This window comes from Pelodiscus sinensis, chromosome 2, assembly GCF_052426305.1.
Source record: "Pelodiscus sinensis isolate ZL-2025 chromosome 2, ASM5242630v1, whole genome shotgun sequence".
NCBI lineage: Eukaryota > Metazoa > Chordata > Testudines > Trionychidae > Pelodiscus > Pelodiscus sinensis.
In genome coordinates, this window is record NC_143053.1 from 26,610,445 (window position 1) to 26,627,651 (window position 17,207).

General features: G+C 37.9%; 1 protein-coding gene and 1 long non-coding RNA gene across 8 annotated transcripts in view; one reads left to right on the forward strand and one right to left on the reverse strand.

The window, feature by feature from the left end:
- TRPS1 (transcriptional repressor GATA binding 1) overlaps nt 1–17,207 on the forward strand; it is a 283,229-nt gene that overhangs the window by 146,486 nt on the left and 119,536 nt on the right. The window lies entirely within an intron of this gene.
- The window catches only part of LOC149525242 (uncharacterized), a 37,186-nt gene continuing 34,945 nt past the window's right edge, over nt 14,967–17,207 (reverse strand). Inside the window, exon 3 of the long non-coding RNA XR_016348692.1 lies at nt 14,967–15,162. This is a non-coding gene — a long non-coding RNA (uncharacterized LOC149525242). The remainder of the gene's footprint in view (nt 15,163–17,207) is intronic.

A 17,207-nucleotide genomic window follows, 5' to 3' on the forward strand; every position in this document is an offset into this window, starting at 1 on the left:
CTGGTTGAGTCATTTAATCTTTGGTACTTCAGTGTATGTCACTGTAAAATTAGTATTGGGTTTAAATACTTTGCAGAGGTTTTGGCAAAGTGTTCTGGATTTTGAAGTGAAAAGCATCAAGGAAATACAAAATCATATTTTAGTAAAATTGAATTAATGGTCCACAGCTTTAGCTGTGAAAATCAGTATAGCTTCATTGAAGTCTTGCTGATATACACCAGATGAGGTCCTCAACAAATATATTTAGTCCAGTGCATTGTAACTTGCAGATAACCAATGTTTAGAAATTATTTTTCAGTGAGTGTGCTATTCACATGCTCATCTGTTGAAAATTCCTGAATTTTTGCTTGTCATTGTTCCAGTATATTCCAAGGTTGTTGTGTTTTTTTGTGTTTTTGTCTTTGTTTATTTTGCAGTGATTTGAACATAGGCCAGGAAGTATCACAGGGTATGTCTACACTACCACTCTAGTTCGAACTAGGGTGGTAATGTAGGCAACCGGAGTTGCAAATGAAGCCCGGGATTTGAATTTCCCGGGCTTCATTTGCATATTGCCGGGTACCGCCATTTTTAAATGTCCACTAGTGCGGACTCCGTGCCCTGCGGCTACACGTGGCACGGACTAGGTGGAACGAGGAGTAACGGTAGTTCGGAATAGGAAGCCTAATCCGAACTACCTAGTCCGTGCCGCGTGTAGCTGCGGGGCACGGAGTCCGCACTAGCGGACATTTAAAAATGGCGCCGCCTGGCAATATGCAAATGAAGCCCGGGAAATTCAAATCCCAGGCTTCATTTGCAACTCCGGTTGCCTACATTACCACCCTAGTTCGAACTAGGGTGGTAGTGTAGACATACCCTAATAGATTAAAGTACAAGTCTAGGGATGTGGTTCATTGGACTCCTCGCCTGTACCCATAGCCCCTCTCCATCTCTGCACTCCATCCCTTGCCCCAGATTACATTCCCCTCCTTTATCCAAATGTCCTTTCAGGCCCCACCCCCAATCCTGCACCCCAGTCCTCTACCCGAAGCTTCCTTCTGCACCCAACCTCAGTCCCAGACTCTACAACCCCTCCATAGAAAAGTGCGGCCCTTGACCACGTATCAAAATCTTGGAATCCCTCCTCCCCATAAAAATTATTGCCCACCCCTACCCTAGATCAAATGTGTGCAGTTTCAAGGCCTGCCAGCCTTTCTTTTCATCAGAAGTAACATTCTAGGTATCGGGATGTTCATTTCAGAGTCTAGACACTGTAGGTGCTTGTTTTGAGGAAAACACAAAAAACACCATATACTTTCCGTTGTAAAATACTCACTCACTCACTTACTTGCACACACACGTATGTATGTATGTATATATATTCCTCCTGCAGTAGATCTTGAGACTGATCTCCACTCACGTGATCAGAAGATGTTTCTCTGGAGCAAGTGAAGGTGACAGATGAAATGCTCACCATAAAACAATCTTTTTTGGTTACTTTTGAAATAAGTTCACTTCAGAGTGCTTCTAGTCTCAACTGACGGATATGTTTCACAGTGTGTTGTATATTCAAAGAACAACCTTATAAAAACATTGTAGGAGGCTAAAACCAAGAAAGGATAAAGTTTGGATTAAATCTCATTTTTTCCATAAATTTATCTCAATCTGAGCTTGCTGTATCACAGATTTCTTGCTTCGTGGCTACTTAAGTAATTTTATTGTCTGTCTTATGGTAGTTATATATGTATATTTTATATGTGTTGTGAATTTATTAGTATATGCACACATTTTATATGTGTCTAGTCTTGTGACGGGAAGACATAGAATGGGATAAGTTATACAAAAATTGAACAAGTGTGTATTTAAATGGATTTTTTTCTCAACAATTTACAGATATCTCTGAAAGAATTTGGGCATTCACATGTTTGTTAATGAAGTAAATAAAATATTACTTATCTACATAATATACAATATTAATTCCTTTGGGGAGAGTATTTTTTTCAAAATACTTTAAAAAGAAATAAACAAGTCTTGTAATTAAGTGTTGCTATTTTAAGTGGAATCGGTTTCACCCATCACCAGAGTGTCTGTCCTTGTCTTCAGTCTTTGAGAAATTGCTGCACATGATGAAAAGTTTAACTTGTCAAGTATAAATTTAGATGTAGAGTCCAGAATATCAAACACCATGAGTGATAATTATCAGCATCTGGAAATAATCTGTACTAGTGAGTTAAGTGTTTCTTCAGATAGGGAGTTTTTAACCTTCCAATCACTGCAGCACTCCCTGGAGCTTGCAGTGACATGGCATGTGGTTCATTCCCACTAATAAACACAGCACTAAGTAATTAGATTGTCATTAGAAGATGAACATTAGGTTTTGTAAAAGAAGAATAAGATTAATTCATGAACAAATGAGCAGATAATTTACCTGGTGCATAAGTAATATTAAGGACCTGATCCAAAGCCCATGGAAGTCAATGAAATGCTTTCAGTGATCATCAGTGTGCTTTGGATCAGGCCCTAATTCAGTTTTCTGTTTTATTATATAGTTTTCATTTTCTCAAGAACCAGGGACATGCTGTTACCTGAAAGAGGAATGTATGTGCATTTTGGATGAAGGTCATCGTTTTCCATCCAAGGTCTGAGTAATGCAGGGTACTAAACAAAACTGATTGTGATTGAATTTGCTTCTCCATTTCTATGTCTGCTATTCTGTGCTACGTGCTGGAATAGAAGCTGATGTCCTTGTGCACCTCTTGTGAGCATTTTTCAAGGACCAGGTCATCATTAAGGGTGTGTTCTCTTTACTCGGAAGTAAGGATGTCATCGTGTAGACAACTACACAATTAACTAAAAAACTTGGGCGTGGTTTATCAGGGGGCTCCCCAGGAGTGGGCCTGGGAGAGCACTGGTTGTTGTCCCCACTGTCCCAGGGACTACAAAATAGTAGTGTAACTGCTAAGATTTCATGTGATTACATGACAATTCAATTACACAATAGCTAATATCCCTTCTCAGAACCCAATTATGACTTTTAAGCTGCCAAAGAAATATAGCATGGTCCCTATCTTATTCTTCAATTGCAAATGTAGTTAAAAAGATTGTGCTATACAGGCAGTCCCCGGGTTACATGGATCCGACTTACATCGGATCCCTACTTACAAACGGGGTGAGGCAACCCTGCACTAGCTGCTTCCTCCCAGCAGACCAGGGAGACGCGAAGCTAATGCCCCACCCCCCCCAGCAGACCAGGGAGACGCAGAGCAGCTTTTCTCAGCAGACACCTCAGCTTGAGAATAAAGGACTGAGGGAAGTGAGGTGTGGGAGAATAAAACTGAGCTCTGGAGAAATGTTTGGCTAGAGTTTCCCCTACAATATGTACCAGTTCCACTTACATACAAGTTCAACTTAAGAACAAACCTACAGTCCCTATCTTGTACGTAACCTGGGGACTGCCTGTATTTGCAAGCCCACTTGAATATTGCCTAGTTAAGTGTGAATACTTTCCCCTGTAGTTCTATAGAAGTAGTTAATCTACATAAACTGTTGTCAGAACACTACGTTCATAGGCACATCTTCAGTGTTGCTGGCAATGCTACAACACATGAAGAGATGTAAACAAAAGATATTAGATGTTAATAAAAAGTTAGCTTTTCTAGTCTAGAAATAGAGTAAAAAACAGGTAACATTATTATGGATCCCTGTATAGTTTATACAAGGGGCATGTCTACATTGCAGCATTATTTTGAAATAACAAGATGAGCATCTACACAGCAAGCTCATTATTTTGAAATTATTTCAGAATAACAGGCTTCTTATTTCAGAATAATAAACCCTCATGTCTGGAGGAATAATGCCTATTTCAAAATAGCTATTTTAGCAGTTATTATTCTGAAATAGCTTATTCCGAAATAAGTGTGTACTGTAGTGTAGATATACCCAGGGTAAATAAATGATTAGTAGCTATTGTAATAAATGGCTAAACCTTTCTTGTGGGTTGTTATGAAATAAAAAAAAAATCTTGCTTATAACTATCTGTAACACCTTCTATTGGTGTACTTTCAACCATCTGTAACACATATTGCACATATCTATTACATGCTGATAATGTCTGTTAATTTATTAACATTTATAAATGGATCCTTAAAATAAAGTGTGTCCAAAATACAAATAGTTACACTGAGGTAGGAAGCAGGAACTAAGGCCTTGACCCTATAAGCACTTAAACAGGTGTGTACTCCCTAAGATCCTTTACATAATAAGGACATTCACTTAAGTAGGACTACTCATGTGAGTAAAGTTAGTCATGTGCTCAAGTGCTTGCAAGACTAAGACTTATAAGTCAGTTACTTTTTTTTAGAGATGTTGAGTACTATCTGCATGTGATGGTAGTACACAAATTGTGTAGACCTTATTAAATAGTTACTATGATGAGTAATTGGAAAAAGGTGGCATTTAGAAATAACTTTGCTCCCCAGCATGCTTTTTCATGTGATTCATCCTGAATTCATTTGGAATTCTATGGCTTGGACAGTTTCTGAAGTATCTCTGTTGTTGATTTGCCAAACACATCTCACTCTTTAAAAAAAAAAAGATTAAAAAAAAAAGAGAGAGAGAGTGAGCAAGTGAGCCATGAGTGAGATTGAATTTGGGAGTGATCTTTCTCTTGTTACATGATGTGAAGCATGTGTGGGAAATGTTTTCATCTTCAGAAGTCATTTGCCCCATGCAGAGAATACTTGAAATGAAAATAACTTTCCAAATTAAAATAGAATGTGAAGTTTGTTATTTATGCGCGCACACACATGGAAAATAAGAATAATAATTAGGGGAAAAGCTTGCTGTATCAACCCTGTATATTTCATTTAATCTTTTTTATGTTGGACAAATGTCATATTCATTTGGTAAACTTGAATGCTACATTATCCTTGTCAGCAAAATAATGGGTTTCTTTGTAAATTTTTATGGATTTCTACACATTCACTACATATGGTATGTGTGATAAAACAAAAAAACTAACATATTCAGAATAGCCTGGATCAAAAAGAGTGACTCATTGCTTCCCACCTATTCCAAGCTCTACCTTTGTGTGTCACTCAGTAATTCCATCCTTAAATAGTCCCTTTTCTTGCTCACCTAACAATTATTAGTTCTCAAAGATAGCTAGAAAATTTTTGAGTTGCTTTTCTTTATTCACAGATTTTTTTGACTTCTCAGATAAAAATTGAAAACAATTTTTTTGTCCCAAATCTTTCAATTTGGAAACAGAACCATTATGCCTTGTGGGAGTTGTCATTTGGATTTATAACCCCTAACATTTTCATCTGTCAGCTAAGCTCTCTACCTGGAGTACATTTCCCTTGCATATGCATTATGATGCATCGTGGGAGAACTAACTGGGGAACCACTTCAAAACCAGATTGATGCATGATAAAATAATTTCTATGGAAAATTTCAACTACCCTGATTTTTTATTAGTATTGTCCATGGCTACATCATTTAACACCTCTAGCTCTGTGTCCTGCTCTTCTGTCATATTTCTGTATCCTCTTTGGGGAAAACACAGATTCACTTGAAACACTGCTGCTAAAATTCATTGTTTTCCCCATTTCATAGAATCATAGAATCATAGAATAATAGGACTGGAAGGGACCTCAAGAGGTCATCGAGTCCAGCCCCCCGCCCTCACTTGGATTTCCCATTACTTGGATCTACATTTCAGATCCATTGGCTTCTCCTCTCCATCCCTCCAAGTTTCTCACTGTCTTTATCAAAAAGCGATAGTTGCTTTGATATTTATGTTAAGTATAAAGGCAGTGGTCAGTTGCATAAATATTCCTAGGTCTGCTTATATAGTTAAGTGTTTATAATAATATGTATACAATATTGTGTGTATGTTTCTGCATTATATCCTTTAAGTGTTCTCAGAGATCTAATTTTTTTTTCCAAAGCAAAGTCTAAATGTATTTTAAAATACAGTGGTATATGGTTATTATCTTGTAATCCTATCAAATTTGGCCGAAGGTTCAGGCTTGCTATACAAAACAAGGAGATAACTTCAAAAGCAGGAATAGTTTGTAGTTTGGAGAAGCAGTCAACTGAGAGAATTTAAAGATCAAAGCCACAATATCTGATTTTAATGATGCAGAACATATGGTTCACCAAAAAAACCTTTTGGATTTAAAAAAAAAAAGTTAATGTAATCAAAGAGAACTGAACTCTTTGTTTGGCCCTAAAAGCAGTGTGTTGAAGGACAAAATGCAAATTCTTTAATTTGTGACGGGTGAACTAGTTTAGTAGTCACATGTGTAAAAAGAGACTTAAATCAAATGTAAGAGAATAGTGAACTTGGCACCGGAGAATTTTGTCTTGAAAAACTAAAATATTCTTTGTTGAAGCATCTTCAAGAATCATTAATAGGACTATTTGATGAAGAGATTGGAGATGGGGATAGACATAAAAAGCAAGTTTGTTCTCTGGGAATTTATTTGGCCTTATTTAATAATAATAATAATTAATTAATAATCTGGGAAGATCCTCTAGAAAGTTTTTTATTTACATTATGGGTGAAGAAAAAAACCCCAAGATAATGGATCACAAAATTGACAACAAGAGTGAAGAAATGCTCAAGGGTGGAAAAGGTTTCTTTTCATGGAGATATGATAAAGTGAGATAATCTAATAAATCATTAAATTCCCCAAGCCTGTACAAAGTAGTGCAAATAGAATCAAACCCATAGATGGAAAAAAAAAAAGATATTATCTGACTTGTTAGCTTTTTAACAAAAATAGAGAATGAGCAATGAAGATAGCTGATAATTCTCTTGTAGTACTGTTAGAGATCCTGATCCAAAACTATTGAAGTCAGTGACCTCAAAAAAGGAGTACATGTGTAATCTGAGGTACATTGGCTAACAGCAATTAAAAGGTCTTTGAAGCCTCATCTTTGTCACGTCAGAATTGTCTGTGTGTCTGTCATTGTGTATTTTCATTTTATTTAAATCCAGGAGCCACTGTTTGTTCCTTAGAATATGTTGGACTCCCTTTAGCTTGCCATATTCAGCATTTTTCTTCTAGCATAGATTATTTTTTTCTTTCTTTGAAGTAGAGATGTTAAATATTGGGTAACTGAATACTTGATTAACTTCATGAATTCTTATTGGTTACTCCACTATTCTATAGTCCCCAGGTGTGGGGCCTGCAGTCAGTGTGCTTTGGCTCCGCTCCTGAGGAGTCCCTTGTTTCTCTGTGCTGCTACCTCTGTATCAGGTTTAAAAACCAGCTCCCCTCACGGATTGACTGCTTGTCGCCCCACACAGGATGGCAGCAGCCCCCATCGTAGTGGGGGAGCTGAGCTCCCAAACCTGGCACAAGTCAGAACTGAGTCGGGCTGCCTGCCTGCCTGGCTCCTAATATACTTTAAATTCAGAGGTAGGTTCCAGACCCGGTGTGAGCCAGGCTCCTGGCCAGCCTGCTAAAAAAAATTATTGGTGGGGGGAGATGCGTGTAATCTATAGTGTTAACTTATAAACTTTTGTCTATCAGTTAATTGACTATGCTATTCATCCCCATTCCATTAGGAACTGTTATTTTTTCCTTGATCTGCTCATGTGTGTCTTCTTTTTGACACTCTTCTTTAAGTGATCTTATACAAAATGGAACACTCCATAAGCTAACAAGGTCACTTTCCAGGGTCCTTTCATTCTACTATTAAAGTTAGAGTTAGGAAGGATCCTCAGTTGGTAAGTCCAATCATCTCAATAGAAGTTTGCAGATTTATACCAGCTGGTAGTCTTTCTGTGAATCGCATAATTAGAAATTGGACTGGCTATGCTAATCCTAGGATTAATTTATTTATTTTTAAATCCAGTTTATTGCCATTGAAGCTCAGAATGACTAAAGATGTAAAACCAGGCAAAGTCATTAAAAACCCTCCACAACAGTTTATTGGAGCCTTTTGCTGATGCAAGTTGTATACCTCTTGTGTAAGTGTAACCCACACATCTAGTGTGGTTCACTGTCCCATGAAGTGGCACCCTAAACCACAGGAACAGCTGAGAACAAGAAACCTCTACAGCATAGGCTGAGAGCCAGATGACTTTTAGCTCAAAGGGTAGAGGCTCCTATACTATACTCAGATGTTCCAGGTTCAACTCTGCCTGGTGGTGGTTACAAATGGCTCTCATCCGGGATCTCAACTGGGTCTCTGAAGTTCGGGACGTGCTTCCTCACCTAGGGGAAGTATGTAACCCACACACTTAGGCTATGTCTACACTGAACCTCTCTTGCGCAAAAGCCTATGCAAATGAAGCATGGTTTAGCATACTACCGTGCTTTATTTGCATAATTAATTAGGGGCTGTTTTTGCGCAAGAGGCTTTTTCTCAAAAAGGAGTTGTGTAGACGGCTCCGTTTTTGCGCAAAACCCCCCTCTTGCGCAAGAGCCGTTCTTCCTCATTTTTTCAGGAAGAACGGCTCTTGCGCAAGAGGGGGTGTTTTTTTTGTGCAAAAAGGAGCCGTCTACACAACTCCTTTTTGAGAAAAAGTCTCTTGCGCAAAAACGGCCCCTAATTAATTATGCAAATAAAGCACGGTAGTATGCTAAACCATGCTTCATTTGCATAGGCTTTTGCGCAAGAGAGGTGCAGTGTAGACGTAGCACTAGTGTGGATTACTATCCCATGAAGTGGCATCTGGACTACAGCAACAGATAAGATCAAGAGACCTCTAGATAAGATCAGCAGACCTCTACAACCTGGGCTAAGAGCTAGCTGGCTTTTAACTCAAAGGGTAGAGGCTCCTATATTAAGTTTCAGAGGTTCCAGGTTCAAATTTGCCTGGTGGTGGTTATATAAGCACTTCCACATGCTATATTTTGCTTTGTGACTTTTCCTGCTGTGGGAGCATGAAACCCATTATGAACATAACCCTTTACCACACTAGCTGGGTTACTCTGCTTCAAATCTTTTGAGCTACCTCAGCTTTAAACTAAACTTGTATGCAAGTAAGCAAGGAGTTAGACATAAAGATCAAAGAGCTCTTTAATACTTTAGTATCACTTTATGTGTGGCTGTGCTTATGACGTTTGAATGGAGGTGAACTGTTTTCAGACAGCACATGCATTTTACAGGGAGATTTATGTGTAACAGAATATCCTAGTTATTATTTCTGTCTCTCTGCTCTTCAGTGTTGACATTATTACTACTGAGAGAGACTATTAGACAGTTATATTTGAGAACTGTCTAGTGGGAGTGACACTTGAATCAGTCTGTCATCTGAGGCTACAGCATCATGAGTAGCTTGTGTTACATTGTCATTTGGTAAATCTTCAGATCAATTTCCTTAAATCAATTTCTTATCTATTCAATATCAGTCACTTTGGGTGATACTTACATCAGACCCACTCCTGCAACTGGTTCCCATATTGAAATCAACAAGGCTCCATGAAGGCCTAAGAGGTGAGGCAAGTTGCAATGTCAGGGTGTGTCTAGACTACACCTCTCTGTTGACAGAGAGATGTAGATTAGGTACATCTAAATTGCTAATGAAGTAGGGATTTAAATATCCCACACTTCATTAGCATAAACGTGGCTGCCGGGTTTTTTGGAAACAGAGTTTTTTCGAAAAACCTCCCAGCAGTCTAGACATGGATCTGTAGAAAATAAAGCCTTTTTCGAAAAAAAGCAATGGCCATGTTCATGCTAATGAAGTGTGGGATATTTAAATCCCGGCTTCATTAGCAATTTTGATGTGCTTCATTTGCATCCTTTTGTCAACAGAGAGATGCAGTCTAGACGTAGCCTCAGTGCCTCCCAGGATACCGATGTTAGAAACATTAACTTCCTCATTTGTTTTACACTTTTCAGATTATCCTTTGGAGTAGCATTTCTTAAAGTGTGTTATGTGGTTGACCGATGTGCCATGAGGCAGTCGGACGTGTGCTGTGGAGAGAACAGAATTCAAAATGGCTGCTCTTAAAGGGACAAGCCTTTTTTGTTTGTTTGTTTGTTTTTTGTTTTGTTTTGCTCAACAGGTTTTTCCCAGGGGCTTTTTTTTTTCTCAACAAAAAAATCCTTGGTGTTCCCCATAAAAAAAATGTTCTTTGGTGTTCCTCAGTCTTAAAAAGTTTAAGAAACACTGCTTTGGAGGCTATAATCCGTCTCTTCCAGAATGAATATATTTACTAACGATCATTTTGGAAGCTTTTGAAACATATAGCATTCTCCCTTCCCCTGCTATATTCTGTTGTCAGAAAGACAAACTAAGCCCATCCTGTTATCTCACTGAACCTAATCAGATCTCTTGTTATCACTATTTGGTGGAATAAAAAATCATCTTCAGTTTCAGGTGACTGCGTTCTCCAATTGCTGCCTATCTTTTGGTGTACAGTCAGAATCCTTCTTTCTGAAATGTCAGAGTCCTTTCTGTTCTTCTAGTTGCTTATCAGTTACTTAGCAGTAAGACAGTGCACCTAATACCCAATTTCCTAAATAAAAGTAAAAATCAAGATTTTTCTCAGATAGTCGGCTACGGATGGATTTTAGAGGGTACATTTTCAAAGGCCCAGATAGGAGCTGGATGTCTAACTACCGTTCGTGTTATTGAAAATCTACTCCCTAAAGTCCATACTTAGACACCAAAATTGACCATCCATCTAACCCGGTCTATTTTTGGCACCTATAAACAACAGCTATTTTGATGGTCACATTAAAATGACTATGTTGATTAACTGGTGCTGCTGAATGATGGCAATGTAGAGAGAAGCAATTTAATCCCCCTCATGTGGACACTTATATTTATATTGATACAGAATCTGTGTGCAGATAAGGCCTTAGGTAACTTGGTGATTTGATTTACTCAAACCTGTTAGTGCAAATTGTATGAAAACAAGCCAACATCGAGCATCATGGAATTATTTAAATCACATGCTCAGATCCAGACACACATTAGAACGGTGCATGCCTATACATGTCCACTGGTTTTTATTGGAGAGAAAGAGAGCGAAATACACAGTGTCCCAAGGCTTATAAGAGCACTTATCATCATCATCATCTAACTAAATTAACCCTGTTAATGTGTTAACTCATCTTCTAATAATTTTGAAGAAAAGGCTGCAATTGAATGGTGAGGGAAACTTTTAGGCCATGTCTACACTGCACAGAAGATCGATGCTGCCGCAGTCAATCTTCCGGAGTTCAATTTAGTAGGCCTAGTGAAGACCCGCTAATTCAAACCAAGAGGACACCCCTCTTGGTGTCGATACTCCTGCTCCTTGCAAGGAAGATGACAGGAGCGTCTGCTCCTGTTGACCTCCCGCTTTGTGGACAGTGATTTAAGATATGTCAATTCCCAAGTACATAATTAATGTAGCTGGAGTTGCATAGCTGAAGTCAAGCTTTCCCTTTCGTGTAGATGTGCCCTTAGTTTCACTTTACTTTTCAACTGTCAGAATCAATTGCCCATTAGCAGCAAAGAGCCTAACAAAAGGGGATATATTTAAGCAGAACACGAGGGAATGTCTACACAGCAGTTATTTCAAGATAGAGCTTCCCCAACTTCCCTAAGGCTACATCTCGACTGCAAGCTTCTTTCAGAAGAAGCTTTTCCAGAAGAGATCTCCCAGAAAAACTTTTTAACAAGCAAAAGCACAACGAAAAAGCGATCTGCTTTTTGAAAAGATAGCATCCACATTGATTGGACACTATCTCGCATTTCAGTTTGATTACTGTGGGTGGCATGGCCACAAAAAAGTCTTCTTCCTTGTAGAAAGAGGTTTATCGCTGTTGGAAAAAACCCACCATTCTTTCGACTTTCTGTCGAAAGAATGCACTAGCAGTGTGGGCATAAGTGTAGTTTTTTTCTGAAAAATGGCCGTTTTTCCATAAAAACTCTGCAGTGTAGACATATCCTAACTGCTGGTACAATGAGGGTTACAGGAATCAGAATAAGCAGTCCTCTAGCTCAACATTATTTCGACATTATGTCGAAGTAACTGCTTGTGTGTAGATACTTTGCAGAGGCAGAAACAAAATTTGGCACTGCCCAAACTGCTCTGGAAAGGTTCCTATTGAGAACTCCAAGTTTTAATGTGTACCTGGTCCTTTCACTTGATTATTCCTGTTAGACTTATTGCTGGTAATGTTGCAGACCAAAATGCCCTTTCATAGTTCTGGTTTCTGAGAGGGTACAGAACAGGACTTTTCCTTAGATTTGGAAGCAGATTACAGAAAGGCAGAAGAAATCCACTCTGTGCTCTTACTAGTCCTCACCTTTTCTGGTGTTCTGAGTGGCACCTATTTATGGGTTTTGTTGATGATTCAAAATCCTTTTTGGCCATCACCTAAGGGCCAAACCTCTACACTGCAGAGGTTTTTTTTTTGCAAAAATTGTCATTTTCCCAAAAAAAACTTTACTTGCATCTACGCTGCAATCGCAATCTTTTTTAAAAAAATCAATAGAACAGAGGGGGCTTTCCAACATTGGTTAACCTCTTTCTATGAGGAAGAAGCCTTTTTTTTTCCCAAAAGAGCTCTTTTGGAAAAAGGCATGTGTGGATGGGGAAGAGGGAGTTCTTTCGAAAGAAGAGGAAAAAGCACCGGTGCCCTGATGGCCACTCTGTCCATAGTAATCACAGCTTAAATGCAAGGTAGCACCAATTCAGTGTGGACGCTGTCTTTCAAAAAAGCAGATCAGTTTTTCGATGCACTTTGGCAGTGTGGACATCTCTTTCAGAAGCAGTTTTTTTCAGAAGATCTCTTCTGAAAAAACTTCTTCCAAAAGAAGCCTGCAGTCTAGGCATAGCCTAACCTGGTCTATCTTCGGCATCCATCAACAGCAGCTATTTTGATGGCCACATTAAAATGATTATGTTCATTGATTGGTGCTGCTGAATGATGGCAATGTAGACAGAGGCCCTGATCTTAGAAACAGTGTGCAAAATTATAGCCAAAGCAGGAGAAAATATCATTATGCATGAACTGGTGCAATAGGTGTAAATCAAAACTGAGTAGTCTTTTTGTTTGTTGTTTTGGTTTACTTTGTCAGAGCTCTGAAGGTTTCAACAAACAGGGCTAGTTCTCTGTTTCATGCAAGGTTAATAGCAAATAAAGTGAGCACCATCTATGATTTGATTGAGAATGAGATTCTTGGCTTTGCAGGGATGATGAAGATCTGGTTGCAATTTGAAGAGTGTCTTTGGTGTTCAGAATGAGACAAAGAAAAATTGGAATTGATAGCGTCTCTGTGCTTTTTGCAAACAGAAGATTCTCTCCCCCAAAGCTAGATCTGACCGTTTCCATTTTGTGTGAAAATTCTGAGGTGTGTTTAAGAAGATGTGCTGCCTCAGAAGTTCTAGCTGATTTCATTGTAAATATAATATTTAGGACCCTGGGTTTTGAGTAAATATGTCATTGTGCATGTTAGATGTTTGTGTTGCAGTGCAGTTTTAATGAATTGTTTGCTATTAATTCTCATATGCACATTGTGTTTTCTTATTATTTAAAACAAATATTCTCCATCTTTGCTAAATACTGTTATGTAATGCGTATTAATTGGGAAAATTCCTTATTTCAGTGAACTAAAACTAATACAATTTTATCTTTAGTAGATATTTATAATGTGTTCCCCAAAATGAGCAAAAATTTTCTCATGTGGATTATTATTTCAGAATTGCACATTTCTGGAACTTCAGCACAGAATACTAGTAATATATAGTACTTTGCAGCTTTATCCACATACCTGTGTTACTTGTTCTGCTTTTCATGATTGTGACAATCATAAATAATGTGAGACCCAGTATAAGCATAAGGATGAAAAAAATGCTCCTGTAGGGAAAAGACTACAACTGGCTGCAGAAGGAATAGACTCTGCATATTTATTTATCATTATAACAGATTTAGAGTCTCTATGTAAGTGATAAGGACTAACAAATGTTCTTCTTAAATGGTGATCTACAAAATACACTTACGTATTTTTGTGGTAATGTTCTGTGTGTGTGTATTTGAGGGAGAGAGAGAGAGATAACCATGTGATAAATTGGTGAGACTATGTTAAAGAGCACTGGTCTATAATAAATATATTTATTACACTCCTGTGCAATTAATCACATGCCCACTAATCCTTCACCTTAAGACTTGGTCTAAATCCATCTTTCAGACAGTCTGTATGTTTGTTTTAAAATCTGTCATATCCCAATTTCCCTCCCACCACCCCCAAAAAATTACACCTGCTTGAGACCTGCGAGAGTTGTTGCCTTTCCATAAAAATGTTACAGCGTTAAGTCCGTTTCTCACTGGTCCCTCCAAACTGTGAAATGGGAGCCTTACATCATTGACCAATGAGATTTACCTTTTCTTGATTAGTGCCTAATATTCTTTCAGGCCTCCACCCTATCTAAATTAAAACTTGGGACATTACTATGTATGGAAAAACTACTTTGTTTTTTATTATTGTATTAAATTGTGTGGGGTGGGGAGAGAAAAGGAGAGGAGATAGGAAGAGAGGAAAAAAAAGATGATATATTTTTCTTTCGCCAAGCCCTGTACAAAACAATTCCTGGTAACCAAGGTACTTGGCTTTACAGGCAGATGGATACAAGAAATAATTCCAATAACAATTTACGGAGCTGTCTAAAATCTTCTTAAAATAGATCTATTTTTCTTTTACTATTTTGTGGTATATGGAGAATGAAGTACTATCAGTATGGTATCACATATATGGTAAGCCACAAAGCTGTAGTAAGTTGTAATATCTTGGAACATTTTCATAGAATGCTCTGCTATGCTTTTTATAAAGGAATGCTCCAAATAAATACTCTAAGGAACATTTCTGCACATTAGTAACAGAACTGATTGGGTCTTTCTTAATACAGTAACTTTTCATAGAAAGTAACTAAAGATGTTTAATAACGGACTTGGCAGTAAACATTCTGTGAGTGTATTGTAAAGGAAAATCCTGCATACTTATTAGAGAATGGGCTAGATAACCAGGGTGCAGTTTGGGACCTTTTATCTGTGATTCACGAGGACACTGAGAAATATAGAGGAAAAAGAAATTGTTCAACACATTTTGATATGATCACATTACAATGCAGAATATTGAGTTCCCACTGCTGTTTTGCAGCTGCTGTTAACTTGATTTTGGAAGCTGAGCACTTTCCTGGTTACATCATCAGTAAGGCTGATGCACTGAAAAAGAAATAAACAAAAGGGGAGCCCATTTTGATATTACAGTTCTAGGATAGCGATAATATGAATATACTGTGTACTTGTATTCCATGTTCCAGCCAAAGAATGAAGTGAGTAGTGTTATCCCCATTTTTATAGATGAGAAACACTGAGACACAGAGAGATGCCAAGACTGAGATTTTCCTTGCTTTTGGGTGCAAACTTTGAGACTCCGAAGGATCAATCTTTCTGAAGTGTTGGGAACTCACAACCATTAATGGTTTTAATTGAATGTGGGACATTTTGCACCTCTTAAAATTAGGCCCAGGTTTCTTCAATTTGCCACTCAAATACATCCAGAGTTACTTGATTTTTAAAATGTGGGCCTTAGTGATTCTTACGAGCTTAGACTGAGAGTTAATGGCTTGGATGGAAACTATCAGAAGCCTTTTTTGACTTCTACCCTGCTATTCTAGTCATCTTCCTTTTGAAACACAGCAACATATTTTTTGTCCACCTTTCCACTTTCCTCTTTAAAAGGAAATAAATGTACAAGCAAACAGGACTCCTGAGATTTCAAACTTTTTTCAGAGCTAACTTGCTTACTACATTATTAACTGAAACAATGAGATATCATCCAGGTGAATAGGCATCATGGTCATTAGACTCTTCACATATTAATATAATTTTGGGAAGTACAAGGACTGACAAAGGGATGAGTGACTCTAAATGAAGGTAATAAATTTTGTCATAGTTTCAGTTGCATGAGATGGACAACAAGGATGGATTTGTTGTCATGCTGCCTGGTTGGGAAAAGTTTTCTTAATTCTTATCTAGGTGAGGTGAAAGAAAGAGACTTTCTGTGGGACCAAAACACATTCCAGAACTGAACGATCATGCTTCAGAACATGATGTCAAGAGAAACATCCTATAGTGGTTATATTAACAGAACAGCATCACCTGTCTGAGAAAATACCGTACCCATAGCTCCATAGTCAGGGTGTGTCGAACTAAAGAAACTTAACACACCCACTGGGACATATTACATAAATCTCCTATGTAGGGTACCTGAAGCTTCTTGGAAGTCTTTACTGTCCCTGAGATGGAGTCTTTATATAGAACAAAGGACTTGGTAAATTAGAAGCATCCCGAACTCCTGATAACATTGAAGGAAAAATATTGCTGTTGAAAAATTTGGCAGTTGCTAAAACTTATAGCTTAGAAGAGAGATGCATACGTTGTTCAAAGTTTAGGCTTAAAAAAGATGATCAAAGACATTTTGAGGAGTTGCTTCAAGAAGTATATAGTTATAAGAGTGGTAACATAAATGCTTTATTGGCACCTAGAAGAAATATTTTAAAAAATCTAGATGTAGACATTTCATTATTAATTGTGAATATTATTTACTGTGAATAATAATAACTAAAAGCAGTTGAGATCTGTGTATGACCATCTAAGATTTAGTTGATCAATTATGGTAATAGGTCAAGTAGGTACGGCTTGATTTATTTTTATGCTAGTGTTTTTGAGTTTATGGTCTATTTCATTTTAGAAAAGCAAAAAATTGAACTCAAACTATCCACTGCTGAGATTTCCTGTTTAGGTTGATTTATAATTGTCTGTTTTAATGATTTGCAGTTAATTAGAATTTTTTTTTAAATCTCTGTGGAAGAAGGTCCCATTGCTATGTATATTATTGTCAAGATTTTTTTAAAAATAAGGACTATAGAAATTGTCACATGAACACTTCCAAAAAGCAGTCCCCCTCTTTGATGTACCTAGAACAACCAGAAACACTCAACAAATGTTGCCAATCAGTCAGATTTTGGATCCAGCAACCCAGCCAGAGCATCTGCTAAATGATGTCTGGAAGCAGTTTGGTCCCTCTTCAAGTCTAGGGCAAGCAGTTGCATGGACTTGGAGCTACCAACTACAGCCTGCCATCTAATCCATGGAGCAATCAAAAGCAGAGCCTGGAAAAGCCACCCAAACTCTTGGACACCAGCCCAGGGAGGTGCTAGAGCCAGCCAAGATCATAGTGTTTCTTGTGTTGCTACAGCTCATTC